Below are 19,555 nucleotides of genomic sequence, written 5' to 3' on the forward strand. Positions count from 1 at the left end.
GGAGTGAAAAAGTTCGTCTGTCAGTGCATCTAATCAGGTCATTTCCTTTCTAAAAGCTTGACACATGGTCGAGAAGGGTTGTTCGGCTTATCTATGTCACGCCCCGAACCTGGGGGTCGAGACCGGCGCCCGGTGCCTCACCTAACCTAGCGTACCAACTTGCGACTAAGGGACTCTGAACATATAATGTCATAATTTGGCCATGGGGCCACATTGCAAGACACTTTGCGAAGCAAAATATAAAACTGAACGGAAACTAGTACTGACTAAACATCAATATAAAGCTGGGCCGACAAGGCCGTCATAACTACTACAGCTGACAAACTAACAAATTATACATACCAGGCCTACAAGCCCAACATACTGCACTAGCTGACAGGATATGTCTACAAGCCTCTACTGATAGATGTATTGTGATCAGAACAGGGCCCCGACCTACCCATAACATATATACATACATACAGAATATGTACATGAAATCCTAGACCTGATAACTCCGAAGGACGTGTAGCTTACCGATTAGGCTGAACTCGAGAAATACCTACTGAGGAGGTCTACCCGTCTGTCTATCTGAACCTGCACGTATGAAATGCAGTGTCCCTAGAAAAGGGACGTCAGTACGAAATAATGTACCGAGTATGTAAGGCAATAACATAAATGAAAGCTAAAACTGAACTGATAAAATAATAACTGAAAGTAACTGGGAGTCAAAGATGATCTAGAGATATACTTAACTGTTGATACTAACTCAACTCCATCAATATAGTAAGTAAAATAATTATCCGACCCTATAAGGCTCGGTATGTGTAGCTGCTCGGCCATAGTAGCCTCGCTCATTGGTACTCAGGCATACTAGGCTCTGTATCTCGGCCATCCTGGGCTCGCTCATAGGCGCTCGGTATATAACTTACCATCTGATCAGAGGTTGCCCAATAGGGGCTTGCCCACTGATTATAACTCGATGGTGGTGAAAATATTGTAATACTTTATATATATAGACCCTCTACTCTCTTGACTAGAAGAATACAATACTCAATTGAATATAAAGTCCCGATAAGGGAGAATACTGTAACTTATGAGACTAGGATAATGTATATAAATCCGGGAGTATGAACTTCTCTTTATGCCTCATTATCAAACACATGTAGTTACGAGATCATGCCAAAATGAAGGAAGGAATTAGCCTTAATATACCTTATCACCATCTTTCCATTCACCAAGTTGAACTCGCCTCTTCGCACCTTAATCTATAACAATGATAATAATACTATCATTAAGTTACGAAAGGTACAACTATCGCACAACGAACGACAAGCTTATTTTGCATTAAAACGGGCAATATCTCCCCTATAATCCTTACTTCCTCCAAATTCAAGATAACACCAACAACCCAAAAATTCAATAATAACAACATATATACATTATGTTTCAACCTTATATACACCACAAAATACTACAAAATAGCCCAACACACCCCAATCTCTTCATACACAAAACGACCACTGTAGTAGTGTCAAATAGCCCGAAATTGTTACGATGAATGACCAGCCCACCACCCTGAATTTATGCGGTGTTTCTCCACACCCTTCCTCCACCAAAACTCCACAAAACAGTAGTAAAATACGCAGCCCAACAGCAACACAAAACAGTCCATAAAACAGTCTGCTACAAGTAAATAACTCGAATTCACGGCTTCCGATCACCGTCCTGTGAGTTCTTACAAATATAGAACGACTTAGTATGAGTTTGCAGTAGAAAAAAATGGATGAAAGAGAGCAGGAAACTTACCTTATTTGTTGAATAACTCAGCTCCTATCTTGGTTCTTCAAACTCTAAGTTTTACCTCCAATTAGAACTTGAAAGGGAGAGAAAATCAATTGGGGTTTGTGGGAATTTTTTGTGAGGATTTTTGCAGAGCTTATGTCTGGTTATTATGCCCTATTATCAGTATAATATATGAAGGAGATTGGCCTTTTAAAAGGCCTCTTTGGACGACCCGAACTGGCCTATATTTGGACTTTTATTTAAGCAAGTAGGTGACAGTCAGCGCAGTCTTGCAAACATGCCCATATCTCTCTACTCCAATATCGTATTGACAAACGGTTTAATGCGTTAGAAAATAAACTCATAGATATTAAATTGGATAGGTGGAATACCCCATAAATCTAAGTATATTGGGAGAGAATCATAGTTACATTTGACCCAAAGTTTCAGTAAAACTTATGAACGTAACTTGTGATGACTTTTATCGACTTTTGTTCCACCACACGCTTGACTTCAAAACATAACACACGACTATAATACGACTATCATAAGTCATAAAATAACCTCCTTATTATGTTAAGCACCCTGGTCTCACCCCAAAAGTACATGTTATAACATTCCTAACTTGTCGACTTTCGACGAAACATTATTTTCTTCAATTCTTTTAGCTTCTGAACCTTCCAACCCTCTTTGTACTTGTTGTTCATGATCTTCAATATTTGTAACCTCCGAGGTAACATGATTAACTTACTTTATATATTTTCAAAGATGATCTCATTTTTGGTCCTACATTAGTTTGCTCACGATGCACTTTTACGTACGAAAATATAGGGTGTAACATCATTCCCCCCTTGGGAACATTCGTCCTCGAATGTTTACTCTTAGAGACTTTGGAAAATTTTTGCCAGAGTCTCCTCCGTACACTAGACTAAAATCAACCTGCATGCAGCCAGAAAACATACTATGCATGCCACACATGGCCAATGTCTATAAATAGCAACACTTTGCCTCACATCCATAAATCATAAATACTGAAAGTCAAGAAATAAGAGCTTACCTGATAACCTACTAGCCTGAATAGAGTTATGTTGTAGCATCCCATCTCGATCCATATCTTCAGTTTGAAATAGTTGGGGGTATTTAGACTTCATTTCTTCCTCCGCTTCCCACGTCATCTCTTCTACATTTTTTCTTCTCCATAAAACCTTTACGGAGGCTACCTCCTTATTTCGTAGCTTGCGGATTTGTCGGTCTAGGATGGCAACTAGAATTTTCTCGTATAATAAGACTCTGTAATCTGTACATCATCTGTGGGTACCACTCTGGTAGGATCGCCAATGCACTTCTAAATCATAAGCTACTTGGCATACTCTTTGAATGATCCTATAAGGCCCAATATACCGTGGGCTAAGCTTGCCTTTCTTGCCAAACCTCATCACGCCCTTCATAGGTGATACCTTTAAGAATACCAATCATTAACCCAGAACTCTAAGTCTCGTCTCCGCACGTCAGAATATGACTTCTGATAACTCTGAGTTGTCAACAGTCACTCCCAGATAAAATTTACTTTCTCTATGGCCTGCTGAACTAGGTCGGCCCCATGTAACCCAGATTCTCCAACATCAAACCACCCTATAGGAGATCTGCACTTAAGCCCATACAAAGCCTCGTACGGAGCCATCTAGGTATTGGAGTGGTAAATGTTATTATATGCAAACTCGACAAGAGATAGATGTTCATCCCAACATCTTTTAAAATCCAACACACATGCTCGTAACATATCCTCGAGCGTCTAAATTGTGCGCTCGGCTTGTCCATCAGTCTATGGATGAAAAGCTACCCTAGACCTCTATGAAAGGACCTCAAAAAATATGTTGTAAACTGGGCCCCACGATCAGATATAATAGATATTGGTACTCCGTGTAGCCGCACTATCTCCTTAATATATAACTTTGTATAATCTTCTGCTGTATATGTAGATCTGACCGGTAGGAAATGAACTGATTTTGTGAGCCTATCGACTATCACCCATATTGAATCGAACTTACGATGAGAACGAGGTAAACCCGTGAAAAGTCCATGTTTATCGCCTCTCATTTCCACGTTGGGATCTCTATAGTATGCATTAACCCTCCGGGCTTCTGATGCTCTACCTTCACCTGCTGGCAACTAGGACACTGGGAGACAAACTCAGCAATGTTCTTCTTCATATCGTTCCACAAGTACACATCCTTAATGTCATGATACATATTCGTCGACCTAGGATGAATGGAGTACCACGAATAATGTGCCTCTGACATAATCATGTCTCGTATCCCTACTACATCTGGAACACACAGACGACCCCTGTATCTAAGAACCCCATCTTCTTTGAGCTCTAACAACGACTTCTTCTGCTGCGGAACTTTCTATCTCAACTCGACCAACTCTGGGTCCTCGTACTGCCTTTCCTTGACTTCAGCTATGAGAGATGCTTTTGCAGTGTTTTGGAGTACAACTCCACCATCGTCGAAATCTACTAACCGAACCCCCAAATAAGTCAATTAATGAATCTCTCTAGTTAATTGTCTTTTCTCGGCCTCTACATGTGCTAAGCTACCCATAGATCGGCGACTTAAGACATCTGCTACAACATTAGCTTTACCTTGATGGTAGAGAATGTTAACATCGTAATCTTTCAATAACTCAAGCCAATGCCTATGTCGCAAATTCAACTCTTTTTGCTTGAAGATATATTGCAGGATTTTATGATCTGTAAATATATCAACATGAACACCATATAAATAATGCCGCCATATCTTAAGTGTATGGACAACCGCAGCTAACTTGAGGTCGTGGGTTGGATAATTCTTCTCATGCTTCCTTAACTACCTTGAAGCATACGCAATTACCTTCCCATGTTGCATCAGGACACATCCTAACCCGACATCCGAGGCATCATAATACACGGCATAACCCACTGGACCTTCTGGAAGTGTTAGAACTGGCGCTGAGGTCAACCTGTTCTTAAGCTCTTAGAAACTCCGTTCGCAAGCCTCCGTCCACCGAAACTTAGTTTCTTTCTGTGCCAACTTTGTCAATGGTACCGAAAGGGAAGAAAAACCCTCTACGAACCTCCGGTAATATCCTGCTAAGCCTAAAACGCTATGAACCTCTGTAAGAGTGGTAGGTCTAGGCCAAGATTTTACGGCCTCAATCTTTTGAGTGTCTACCTTTATACCTTCATCGGATACAATATGCCTGAAGAATTCTACAGACTTCAACCAGAACTCACATTTAGAAAACTTAGCTTACAACTTACGATCACGGAGGGTTTGGAGTAGGTGGTCCGTATGCTCATCCTCTGAAATTGAATAAACCAAAACATCATCAATAAATACTATCACGAACAGATTTAAAAATGGCTGGAATAGGCTATTCATCAAGTCCATAAATATGGCGGGTGCATTCATCAACCCGAAGGACATGACAAGGAACTTGAAGTGGCCATATCAGGTCTTGAAGGCTGTCTTCGGAATATCTTTCTCCCGAACTCTGACCTAGTGGTATCCCGACCTCAAATCTCTCTTTGAAAAGAATCTAGCCCCCTGAAACTGATCAAACAAGTCATCGATCCTTGGAAGTTGATACTTATTCTTAATAGTTATCTTGTTCAGCTGCCTATAATCGATACACATCCTCAGCGAGCCGTCTTTCTTTCGCAAAAACAGTACCGGTGCACCCGAAGGTGAGGTACTGGGCCTGATGAAACCTTTCTCCAGCAAATCTTTTAATTGCTCCTTCAACTCCTTTAATTGTGAGGGCTAGAAACTGATCGACCTGAGCCTGTCGGATCTCCCGCGGTAAGTACTGGTCAAGGAAGGCATCTAAAAAATTCTCCCAACTAGCTGAAGATGCATCACGTGACCTGGACCTCTCCCATCCCCCGTATCAAAATATGGCTATATCTCGGAGTCAAAAAGCTGCTAGCTCAACTGCCTCTTTATCTGTGGCATGCATAACCCGAAAGATCCTGTGAAGCTGATCTATGAAATCTTTAGGGTCCTCCCTCTAACCTGTCCCCGTGAACTCTGGGGGACTCAAAGAAATAAACTCTCGGACCCTTGAACTCCCAGGCCCCCAGAAGATCCTGTACTAGCTGATTCCCTAGCTTGTTGTTGGGTAGCTACCAACTGTGTCAACAAATGCACCGCACTCCTCAAGTCTTGATCTGATGGAAGTGGAAGGGGAACTGGGTGTGCGGTATCCCTAGGAATCTCCTCAGGTGGTGGAGGAGCCGGTAATGGCTGAGTAGGGGTCTCTCTCTGGGCCTTAGACTGGGACCCATCTACTGAGGGTACCCTGCTAGTCCCCTCACTTGCTATTGCATCTGCCCTCTGGCTAGCCGTAGTCTTCCTAGTCACCGTTATCTGTGTATGCAACACCAACACGTAAGTTTAACTCAAATTTCCTATAACTCAGTTCTACATCACGATTTAGATTTGAATGAAGGGTAACCAACTCATAAATACCCTGTAGTTCCCTGCTTATATAATGTGGTGCATAACACATCTATAAACAAGACCCTACTAGACACGGCTTATAGACTCCCTGGGACAGAACTGCTCTGATACCAAATTTGTCACGCCCCGAACCTGGGGATCAAAACCGGCACCCGGTGCCTCACCTAACCTAGCGTACCAACTTGCGACTAAGGGACTCTGAACATATAATGTCATAATTTGGCCATGGGTCCACATTGCAAGACACTTTGCGGAGAAAAATATAAAACTGAATGGAAACTAGTGCTGACTAAACATCAATATAAAGCTGGGTCGACAAGGCCGTCATAACTACTACAGCTGACAAACCAACAAATTATACATACCAGGCCTATAAGCCCAACATACTACACTAGCTGACAGGATATGTCTACAAGCCTCTACTGATGGATGTATTATGATCGGAACAGGGCCCCGACCTACCCATAACATATATACATACATACAGAAGATGTACACGAAACCCTCGACCCGATAACTCCGAAGGACGCGGAGCTTACCGATCAGGCTGAACTCAGGAAACACCTACTGAGGAGGTCTACCCATCTGTCTATCTAAACCTGCACGCATGAAATGCAGCATCCCCAGAAAAGGGACATCAGTACAAAATAATGTACCGAGTATGTAAGGCAATAACATAAATGAAAGCTGAAACTCAACTGATAATATAATAACTGAAAGTAACTGGGAGTCAAAGATGATCTGGAGATATACTTACCTGCTGATACTGACTCAACTCTTTCAATATAGTAAGTAAAATAATTATTCGACCCTATAAGGCTCAGTACGTGTAGCTGCTCGGCCATAGTAGGCTCGTTCATAGGCATTCAACCATACTAGGCTCTGTATCTTGGCCATCCTAGGCTCGCTCTTAGGCGCTCGGCCACATTAGGCTGGGTATATAACTTACCATCTGATCAGAGGTTTCCCAAAAGGGGCCTGCCCACCGATTATAACTCGATGGTGGTGAAAATACTGTAATACTGTGTATATATAGACCCTCTACTCTCTTGACTGGAAGAAGACAATACTCAATTGAATATAAAGTCCCGATAAGGGAGAATACTGTAACTTATGAGACTAGGATAATGTATATAAATTCGGGAGTATGAACTTCTCTTTATGCCTCATTATCAAACACATGTAGTTACACGATCATGCCAAAATGAAGGAAGGGCTTAGCCTTAATAAACCTTATCACCATCTTTCCAATCACCAAGTTGAACTCGCCTCTTTGCACCTTAATCTATAACAACGATAATAATACTATAATTAAGTTATGACAGGTACAACTATTGCACAACGAACGACAAGCTTATTTTGTATTAAAATGGGCAACATCTCCCCTATAATCCTTACTTCATCCAAATTCAATATAACACCAACAACACAAGAACGCAGCAATAACAACATATATATACATTATTTTCCAGCCTTATATACACCACAAAATACTACAAAATAGCCCAACACACCCCAATCTCTTCATACACAAAACGACCACCGTAGTAGTGTCAAACAACGCGAAAATATTACGACGAATGACCAGCCCACCACCCTAAATTTATGTGGTGTTTCTACACACCCTTCATCCTCCAAAAATCCACAAAACAATAGTAAAACACGCAGCCCAACAGCAATAGAAAATAGTCCACAAAATAGTCCGCTACAAGTGAATAACTCGAACTCATGGCTTCCGATCACCGTCCCGTGAGTTCTTACAAATATAGAATGACTTACTATGCATTTACAGCAGAAACAAATGTATGAAAGAGAACATTAAACTTACCTTATTTATTGGATAACTCAGCTCCTATCTTGGTTCTTCAAACTCTAAGTTTTACCTCCAATTAGAACTTGAAATGGAGAGAAAATCAATTGGGGTTTGTGGGAAGTTTTTAGGAGGATTTTGGCAGAGCTTATGTCTGGTTATTATGCCGTATTATAAGTTTAATATATGAAGGAGATAGGACTTTTAAAAATGCCTCTTTGGATGACCCGAACTGGCCCATTTTTGGACGACCCGAACTAGCCCATTTTAGGACTCTCATTTAAGCTAGTAGGTGACAGTCTGTGCAGTCTTGCAAAAAGCCTATATCTCTCTACCCTAATGTTGTATTGACAAACAGTTTAATACTTTAGAAAATAGACTAATATATCTTGAATTTGATAGGTCGAACACCCTATAACTCTAAGTATATTGGGAGAAAACCGCAGTAACATTTGACCCAAAGTTTCAGTAAAACTTATGAACATAACTTGTGATGACATTTATTGACTTTTGTTCCACCACTCGCTTGACTTCAAAACATAACACACGACTATCATACGACAATCATAACTCATAACATAACCTCCTTATCATATTAAGAACCTTGGTCTCACCCCAAAAGTATATGTTATAACATTCTCAACTTGTCGACTTTCGATGTAACATTATTTTTTTCAATTCCTTTAGCTTCTGAACCTTCCAACCCTCTTTGTACTTGTTGTTCATGATCTTCAATATTTATAACCTCTGAGGTAACATGATTAACTTACTTTATATATTTTCAAAGATGATCTCATTTTTGGTCCTACATTAGTTTTCTCACGATGCACTTTTACGTACGAAAATATAGGGTGTAACAATCTAGCCTATGTTCGGGACACTACTGCAGGGATTTTGACTATTGATTCAGTGCTTGTAGTCTGAGAGTTCTCCGATTTATTTCCTTCATATCTTCCAATCATGCCACCCGATTGTGATATTGATTTCTGTATTGACTTGGCTCCAAATACCCAGCCTATATCTATCCCACCGTATCGCATGACTCCAAAAGAATTGAAGGAGTAAAAAGAACAGCTTGAGGAGTTACTAGCCAAAGAGTTCGCCAGACCGAGTGTATCACTTTGGGGTGCACCAGTATTATTTGTGAAGAAAAAGGATGGAACTATGCGAATGTGTATTGACTATCGCCAATTGAACAAAGTCACCATTAAGAACAAGTACTCATTGATGCGTATTGATGATCTATTTGACCAGTTGCAGGGTGCTAAGGTGTTCTCTAAGATCGACTTGAGTTCGGGATACCATCAATTTAAGATTCGGGATTCGGATGTTTCGAAGACCGCTTTCCATATTAGATATGGTCATTATGAATTTCTAGTAATGTCTTTTGGATTGACTAATGCCCCGGCGGGGTTTATGGATTTGATGAACAGGGTATTCAGGCCATATATTGATTCGTTTGTCATTGTCTTCATTGATGACATTTTGATCTACTCGCGCAGTAAGGAGGAGCACGGGCAGCATATGAGAGTGGTGCTTCAGACGTTGCGGGAACAAAAGCTATATGCTAAGTTCTCCAAATGTGAATTTTGGCTAGATTCTATAGCATCTTTGGGGCATATTGTATCGGGCGGGGGTATTAAAGTTGATCCCAAAAATATCGAGGCAGTTCAGAATTGGCATCGTCCCACTTCGGCGATTGAGATCAGGAGTTTCCTAGGGTTAGCGGGTTATTATCGTCAGTTCGTGGAAGGTTTTTCATCTATTGCAGCACCTTTGACCAAATTAACTCAGAAGGGGGCTGAGTAAGGATGGTCTGATGATTGTGAGGTGAGCTTTTAGAAGCTTAATACAGCATTGACTACAGCACCAGTGTTAGTGTTGCCTTCCGGTTCGGGGATGTATACAGCGTATTATGACACTTCGCGTGTTGGTTTGGGTTGTGTATTAATGCAGGAGGGGCGAGTTATTGCATATTCTTCACGTCAACTGAAGCCTCACAAGAAGAATTACTCGGTACATAATTTGGAGTTAGTTGCAATTGTTTACGCTCTTAACATTTGGAGGCATTATCTTTATAGGATGTCTTGTGAGGTTTACACTGATCATCGCAATTTGCAGCATTTGTTCAAGCAGAGGGATCTAAATTTGAGGCAGCGCAGATAGCTTGAGTTACTAAAAGATTATAATATTGCTATCCTGTATCATTCGGGCAAAGTAAATGTAGTTGCAGATGCCTTGAGTAGAAAGGCAGAGAGTATGGGTAGTTTGGCTTTCATTTCAGCAGAGGAGAGGCCATTAGCTTTGGATATTCAGTCCTTGGCTAACAAACTCGTGAGATTGGATATTTCATAGCCCAGTCGAGTTCTTGCATGTGTTGTTGCCTAGTCTTCACTATCTAAGCAGATCAAGGCTCGCCATTTTGATGATCCACACTTATTGGTTCTTCGAGAAACGGTACTATGGGGTGGTGCCAAGGAAGTTACTATTGGCAAAGATGGTGTTCTGCGACTCCAGGATCATCTATGTATTCCTAATGTGGATGGACTGAGGAAGAAGATCCTAGAGGAGGCATACAGTTCTCGGTATTCTATTCATCCAGGTGCTATGAAGATGTATCGTGACCTGAGGCAGCATTTTTGGTGGCGTCGGATGAAAAAAGACATAGTTGAGTATGTAGTTAGGTGCCTAAATTACCAGCAAGTTAAATATGAGCACCAGAGGGAAGGTGGCCTACTTCAGTAGATGACTATACCGGAGTGGAAATCGGAACACATTACTATGGACTTTGAAGTTGGGTTGAGGCGGACCTTGCGGAAGTTTGATGCAGTTTGGGTCATTGTCGACCGGTTGACCAAGTCGGCACACTTCATTCCAGTTATGACTACGTATACATCAGAGAGGTTGGCCCAGATTTATATTCAGGAGATAGTTCGGTTGCACGGTGTGCCAATTTCCATCATATCAAATAGAGGCCCTCATTTTACTTAACATTTTTGGAGAGCAGTACAGAGTGAATTAGGGACACGTGTAGAGCTCAGCACAACCTTTCATCCGCAGACTGATTTTGGAGGATATGCTCAGGGCATGTGTGATTGACTTCGGAGATCAGTGGGATCATTTCTTGCCTTTGGACGAGTTTTCTTATAACAACAGTTACCAATCCAGCATCGAGATGGCTCCATTTGAGGCTTTATATGGTCGGCGATGTCGTTCGCCTATCGGATGGTTTGAGCCCGGTGAGGCTAAATTATATGGTACTGATTTGGTGAAGGATGCCTTGGAAAAGGTAAAGTTAATTCAGGAGTGACTTCGTACAGCATAGTCCAGACAAAAGAGTTACGCGGATCAGAAAGCGCGTGATTTATCATTTATGGTGGGTGAAAAAGTTCTCTTGAAAGTTTTGCCGATGAAGGGAATCAAGAGATTTGGGAAAAATGGCAAGTTCATCCCAAGGTTTATAGGTCCATTTAAGGTGTTGAAATGAATTGGGGAGGTTGCTTACGAGCTTGCTTTGCCTCCCAGTCTATCGGAAGTTCATCCGTTTTTCCATTTATCTATGCTCCAAAAGTATCATGCCGACCTATCACATGTGTTAGACTTCAACACAGTTCAGCTGGATTAGAGCTTGGGTTATGAAGAGGAACTAGTTGCCATTGTTGATAAACAGTTTCGCCAGTTGAGGTCCAAGAAGATTTCTGCGGTAAAAGTCCAGTAGAGGGGCCAATCAGTCGAGGAAGTGACTTGGGAAGCCGAGGAGGATAGGCGGAGCAGATATCCACACTTATTTAGCACTCCGGGTATAATTCTAAACTCGTTCGAGGACGAACGTTTGTTTAAGAGGTGGAGAATGTAACAACCTAACCGGTCATTTTGACTTTTATAACCTCGTTCCCCTAAATAAAACTCCTCGTATGTACATTTACTATTTTATGACTTGCGGGGATAGTTGGTTCGGGATTTGGAAGTGTTCGGGTTGAAATCGGAACACTTAGTTCCTTAATTTGGCTCTAAAAGGAAAAGTTTGACTTCGGTCAACATTTTTAGAAAATGACCTCGGAATCTAGATTTGACGGTTCTAATAGGTTTGTATGATGATTTTGGACTTGGGCGTATGTTCGAATCGGGTTTCAGATAACCCGGGAGCGTTTCGGAACGACGCTTAATAGTGAAAACTAGTTATTTGAAGGTTCTAAGGTTCTTTAAATTTGGTTTGGAGTAGGTTGTGGAGAAATCGAGGTCCGTTTGAAATTCTGAGACTGGGAATAGCTCTGTATGGTGATTTAAGACTTGTACACAAAATTTGGTGTCATTTCGAGTAGTTTAAGTATGTTTCGGCGCGTTCGGAGTAAGTTTGAAGAATTTGAAAAATTCTAAGTTGAATCAATTTGGTTTGAGGTATGATCCTTAGTTTTGATGTTGTTTTACGCGTTTTGAGGATTCGAGCTAGTCCGTTTTATGATTTCAAACTTGTTGATATATTCGGGCAGGGCCCCCGGGGCCTCGGGTGTTAACCGGACGAGGCTCGGACCAAGTTTGGATTTTTGAAGGACAGCTGTTGCACCAGGCTTCTGGTGTAATCGCACCTGCGGTGGGCTAGCCGCAGGTGCGAGCTCGCAGAAGCGAGCCCAAAGTTCGCAGAAGTGGCCAAGAGTTGGCAGCCTAGAAGGCACAGGTGCAGACAAGTTGGGTGCAGATGCGCGACCGCAGGAGCGGTCCAAGGGCCGTAGAGCGGAAGCCAGAGCAGGTGCGGCGCATGCACCGCAGAAGCGGACTCGCAGGTGCGAGTCACTAACCGCAGAAGTGGGCGAACCAGCTAAGGGGGAGAGGCGCATCTGCGAGGTCTTTTCCGCAGATGCGGAGCCGCAGAAGAGAAAGGCATGTTTGGGCAGAGTGTTTAAAGGAACGGGAAACAACCATTTTTGTCCATTTTTCTTCATTCTTAGGCGATATTTGGAGCTTTTTGAGAGAGGATTTCAACTAGGAACTTGAAGGTAAGTTAATTGTACACACTTTGAGTTAAAAACATAGATTATAGGTAGATTATAACCTGTAAATCATGGAAATCAAGGGTTTAGATGAAAAACTTAGGTTTTGATAAAAATGAGATTTTAACCACGAAAATGGTTATGGAATTGGATGGAAATTGTATATTTGAGTTCTTGAGATTATGGGTAACGTTTTCCTCCAAAACTTTCCGGAATCCGGGCACGTGAGCCCGGGGTGAATTTTAAAAATTTTACCATTTTGGGTTGGGTAATTAATTTATTGGTCTAATTTCGAATTATTGAGCATGTATTAATTATTTTGTATAACATTTGGATAGTTTCGGATTTTTTGGCATCGAATTGAGACTTTAATGCGACATTTTGATCGGGAAGTGGACTTTGAGACAAGGTAAGTCTCTTGTCTAACCTTGTAAGAGAGAATTTACCCCATAGGTAATTTAAAATAATAATTATTGCTAATTGTGGGGGTTACGTATGCACGAGATGACTAGAGTCCGTGCGTAGCTACTAATTATGTTATGTCCGGGTGGTTTAGGACTCAAATCATGAATTACTTATGATAATTGCATCTTTTATTTAATTAAAGTACTAGAATTGTATTGTAAATTGTTAGAAGAAATAGTAAAAGACTGAAGTTTCGCATACTTGAATTTTTATGCAAATTATTTGACTGTTAATAGAAATTGTACATCCTTATGTGTTAACCTTATAATAACTTCTCTTTCCAGAGGTTCGTAAGAAAATGTCCTCCTTTCTTGTGGAGCGGGCCGAATGCCTCGGCAATATAGATGCATCTATGGATCGTGCCGCACGTCCCTTAGCAGTGTATACGACACTCTAGACCGGGCCGAATGACCTCAGCAGAAATCGTGCCTAATAATAATAATTACACGATACCCTGACATTTTATTACAGCTTGTGAAATTAATTGATAAATTAAAAATGATCGAAATTTAAAGAATTAATTAATTCTGCTTGTTAAGGAAATTATTGTTGTTCATATAAATCACATTTAATTAAATGTTTCTATTTTTAATATTATCGACCCATAGTGAGTGTCAAAGTCGACCTCTCGATACTACTTCTTCGAGATTAGACTAGATACTTACTGGGTACACGTTGTTTACGTACTCATGCTACACTTGCTGCACTTTTTGTGCAGGATCTGAGACATGATTTTTAGGTGGTCCTACCAGAGCGCATCCACATTACCCCAAGGCCTAGAGTGGTGAGCTGCCTTTCTGAGTCATTTTTCAGCAACTAGTGCCTCTCCTTGTATTTATATTCTGTCTATTTTATTTCAGAGAGTATTATTGAGTGTCAAAGTTGACCCATATTTGTATTTTGACACCCATAGTGAGTGTCAAAGTCAACCTCTCGACATTACTTCTTCGAGATTAGACTTGATACTTATTGGGTACACGTTGTTTACGTACTCATGCTATACTTGCTGCACTTTTTGTGCAGGATCTGAGACATGATTTTTAGGTGGTCCTACCGGAGCGCATCCACATTACCCCAAGGCCTAGTGGTGAGCTGCCTTTCTAAGTTGTTCTGCAGCAACTAGTGCCTCTTCTTGTATTTGTATTTTATCTATTTTATTTCAGAGAGTATTTAGAATTTTGTATAATCTACTAGATGCGCATACACTTGTGACACCAGGTCTTGCATACACACTAGTAGAATTGTGGATTTAAATTTTTTTTTTTTTGGTTTTTATTTAATTAGACCCTTTATATTTTCTTAAATATGGCAAGTGAGAAGAGTTTAATTACTCAATAAAATTACTAAAAGAATAAATATATGTTTAATTCATTAGTAGGTTGGCCTAGCTGTGATGTTGGGCGCCATCACAACTTATAGGCGAAATTGGGTCATGACAATAGATCTCTTACCAACTGATATTCTTCCTTTCCTACGAGAATATAGGACATACAAACCTCCTTCCTCTCTACCAATCTCCTTCACCTTCCTAGTGAAGAGATCCTGAAATATGAAGAAGTTAGGGAAAAAGGTAGCATAACAGTTCAAGCTCTTTATCAACTTTGAAACAGACAAGAGATTGAACTTAAATTCTGGCACACATAATACATTCTCAAGTAGATCACCTCCGGTTAATTGATAATTCCATATCTGAATTATGGCTGCAGCCTCTCCATTTGGCAATTGCACAGTTCCAGAATTTTCTACCATTGTGCCATTACATAAAGTATTTTTATCACTAATCATGTGATTTGTTGCCCCTATATCTACTATCCATTTCAAGTCAGCCTCATTGATTGAAGAGACCATACCTGCCATATTTGTATTATGTACAGTCATTGGAGATCTGCTCAGCATGTTTAAGATCCGTTGGTACTACTTTTGCGTAAAGTGTGGTGCCTGTGGTCTGTTCCAGTGTATTGAGGCATGGTATTTTCACCATTGCTCAAGTTTCCTCCTACTGCATTAGCCTTCTTTTTTCCCTTGAAATCATCAGGATATCCTATGATCTTGTAGCAGTTCTCTTTAAGATGCCCCTTCATATGACACCGCTCCATTGCAACTTGCAGTTATCCTTTGTGTGTCCTTTCATATTGCAAAAATCACAATACACAGATGGCTTTCTCTGCTTCTGTAATCCATTTCTTGCGGTGAAAAGAGTTGTTGGCTCCATATGTTCATTCGAATTGTAAGCTCCTTCTCCAACTAGTTTTTGACTTTCATCTTGCACAATTAATGCATAACAGGTCATTTTAACAGAAGAAACTAAAAAGATACTAGTTCCCTTATTTTTTCTTCGTTGTATACTAGTTTCCTTTTAGTTATTTCTTTTTTATTCATTTACAACTTATTTATTTTTCTAACTCCTTTCATCCAATAAAACAATTTCTAGTCAACAGTTTTTTTAACAGAAGAAAAGGCAAGGGTAATTTAGACTTCCCTCTTTTATATTTACAAGCCTTTTACGTTAAAATTCAATTAGTGCGTTGAATCGGAAATTTCCAAAATTAACAGCTTCTTTTTTTTTAAACTAGAAATGAAAAACATATTTTACGCCAACCCAATGAACAAATCCGTGACTTTTGTTAACGATAGGTGCAAATCAGATCTTGGGCAAGCTAGCTGTAGATTAGAATATATAAAATGGAATTATTTCAAAGACCTACAAAAATTGTGGCACAAGAAGTGCGGTTGGAATTATTTAAGATATATTCGGTTTTAGGGTCATGAGATTGTTCAACCATTTATGTGCAATGTATAACATTTAGCATAATTTCAAATAAGTATTCATTGATTTTCTCTTTTTCTTGTCCTAGTATTCCTAAAAGTAGGATCTCACCTTTTGCTAAATTAAACTAGAAAAGTCAATTAGTTTCTCGTGTAACAAACACACACTAAAAAAAAAAAAAATGTGATAGTAATGACAATTTGACATCTAATATTAATGATAACTTAATTTCTCATTTTGTAGAAATAGTAAACCAGTAATTAAAATCAGATTACAATTTAATGCTTTCATATTGAATAATAGAAAAAGTAACTTTATGCTTTTTTGCTCCTCTGACATCATCAGTTGCGTCACTTTGGGTATTAGCAAAGCACTCAAAGTTCGTCATATTAACAAAATTGTACTGCACAACTAAAGTAAAAACGAACTAGTCAATGGGCAAAATGATTTTTGAAACTAGTGGCCAGTACACATCTTTAGGAAGATCCAACACATTCCAAAAAAGGGCTTTAGCATTATTGTTATTTTGAAAGCAAGAAAATAAGTGGAGTAATAAAGGCATATACATAGGGGTAAAATAGACCTTCGAAAATAGCGGCACAAGGGGTTAGGTTGTAATTAAATTAATACATTTAGCATCAACTCATGAAAACTGTCCAATTTTAATTTGGTAGCTAATTTAATTCAAGTGGACCAAGTTGAAAATGGTTTTGATTATGTTGGAAAATTTTGCCTATAAATAGAGACCAGTTCCTTCTCATTGTTTCATCAATCTTTTATTAATTCTTTTTGTGTATTGTAAGAAAAATATTGAGAGTATGAAAAATTATTAGAGAAGTGAATATTAAGAAACACTTGTGTAAAATTTCTCTCTAAATTTGTGAGAAATTCTCTTAGGTATATATATCCTAGTTATATTAGATATACATCTCTACTTTTATACTTTTATGTATAGACGTGATTTAGTAGGACTCGATGAAGATATATTTGTTCGAACCACGTAAAAAGCTCAGAGTAAGTGGATTCTTTTTTTGTTATTCAAATTGCATCGGATCAGATTCAATGCTGAGGGCAAAATGTATGCCCAATTTGCAGGATGATTGAGATGGAAATTAGCAAATTTTTGTACGTCGTGAAGCTGAAGGACATGAACAACAAATCATCGTCCTTTACCTTCCAGACCTCATAAAAGTACTCAATTTCCGTCTTCTATCTCCTGACAATTTGGGCATTTCATTATGCCCTTCGCATTGAATTCGGATCCGATGCAGTCTGCATAACAAAGAAAAAATCCATTATTTGCAAGGAAACTCCGCTTTTGTCGAGCTAAAGCTAATCGAAGATGTCCATATGTCGCAACATATTTGACTTGGGAAACGTTAATGGGATTTTGAGATATTTAGAATGATTCCTTCTAAAGTTTGAGTTTATATCATCATCTTTTAATATCCTCCTTTATTCATATATATTTTATTCAATTCATTCATATATCTGTTTTGGTTCTGTACCTACATTTGTTGAAAAAGTATACACTGGTTATATATTGCCTCGTCGCAAAGTGGATACTAAGCTATTATTTTAATATGCTAAAATATATACATCGATTATACATTAATCGGGTTTTGAAAAAGTGCTTGTTGATACCGCCTTTTTATCACCCTTCTCTCCGTGGTGAATCCAGAATTTTAAAGTCATGGGTGCTCGCCGATTAAAATTTCAAAAGAAGAAGAAAATAGAGTTTAGTTGTGGGTGCTCACTCAATATTTATCTAAATATTTGTATAAATTGCCTATGTAAAATACTGAATATGATCAAAGGTAATGGGTGTTTAAGTACCCACAAGTGTGTATGTAGATCCACTAATACTTCTCTATAGATGTTCAAGTTTAAAATTAAACTAAAATATTTTCAATCTGGGAACGATTTTGATTAATTGTATACCGACTTGTCATGAGACTTGCTTGTTTGGCCAATCTTCTCCAATCCTAGAAGCACTTTTTTTTAAAAAAAAGTGTTTTTTTTTTTTCAAAGTTGAAGTAGTTGGCCAAGTTTTTGGAAGAAAAAAAAAGTGTTCTTGAGGAGAGGCAGAAGCAGTTTTGGAGAAGCAGAAAAAATACTAATTGCTGTTCAGAAGTATTTTTCAAGTGAATTAGCCAAACACGGACTGCTTCTCACCAAAAGTACTTTTGAGAAAAAACACTTCTCAAAATAAGCTGATTTTTGAAACTTGACCAAAAAGGCTATTATTTAAGATAAAGGATCAGTGAACTCATGAAAATCTCCAAACACCAAACATTTCCTTTTGTCAGATTTGCGGATCAAAATTTTGGGCCCATTTGAGGAGCCCAAATCATCTTTTTGGCCCGTAACTGAAATGACGCTAGAGTATTTTTTTTTGTTTTTAAATCCCTCCCAAATTAGGTGGAGTTGGTTTAAGCAAGCCTCACTTGTCGGCAGTTTCACTCAGCTGCGAGGCCGCTCCTCTCCATCCTCTCCGGCGAATTAAGTTGTAAGTCCCCCCTCCCAGTTCTTTAAAATAAACAGTAATTTTTATATGTGATGATGGCTCCAAGATTGTGGTGCTACATTAATTACGATTTAATTTCATCAAAAAAGAAAAGGAAAAAACATTATCATCTTGTTTCGAGTTTTTAGTTCTTCAAATAAAAGTAACAAATTAAATTTATCTACTCTTCTAATAATCACAGACACTGTTTTCAATCTCTAAAATATTTCAAACACAAGCATTTAATTAAAAGACCCCGTAAATTCAGAGTATGAGTCTTTTGTGTTTAAGCTAGTAAACTGGGAACTTGGTAATTAATCTCTGTAACAGCTAATAATTAGAGTGCACCACATTATTCTGAAATTTTATTTTTTATCCTATCCATGAGCTCTTCAAGTTAGTCGTTTATTAGAAAATTTGTTAGCTAATATTTATAACAGTATGTAATTATAGAGCTCACTGAAGGTTCTTCTTAGAGTTTATACAGTCTTTAAAATGTTGCAGATAATCTATAGGTTGTTTGTAGTGTGTAGCCCGAAACAGTTGTTTCAAGCTAAACGAACATGACTGTGAGTGGATGTTGACCTGCATTTGGTGGGTTTAACAAAGTAGTACAAAATTTAAACCTACGTCAAGTGATAATGGTTAGCTGTCAGTTGCTTTTATTAAGAGACAATGACTGAGATGACGCCCTTTGTCATCTTAAAATTTAAGCCTAAGGTACATAATCAAATTCCATGTAGTGTTACTTGA

Source organism: Nicotiana tomentosiformis, chromosome 3 (assembly GCF_000390325.3).
Source record: "Nicotiana tomentosiformis chromosome 3, ASM39032v3, whole genome shotgun sequence".
Lineage (NCBI taxonomy): Eukaryota > Viridiplantae > Streptophyta > Magnoliopsida > Solanales > Solanaceae > Nicotiana > Nicotiana tomentosiformis.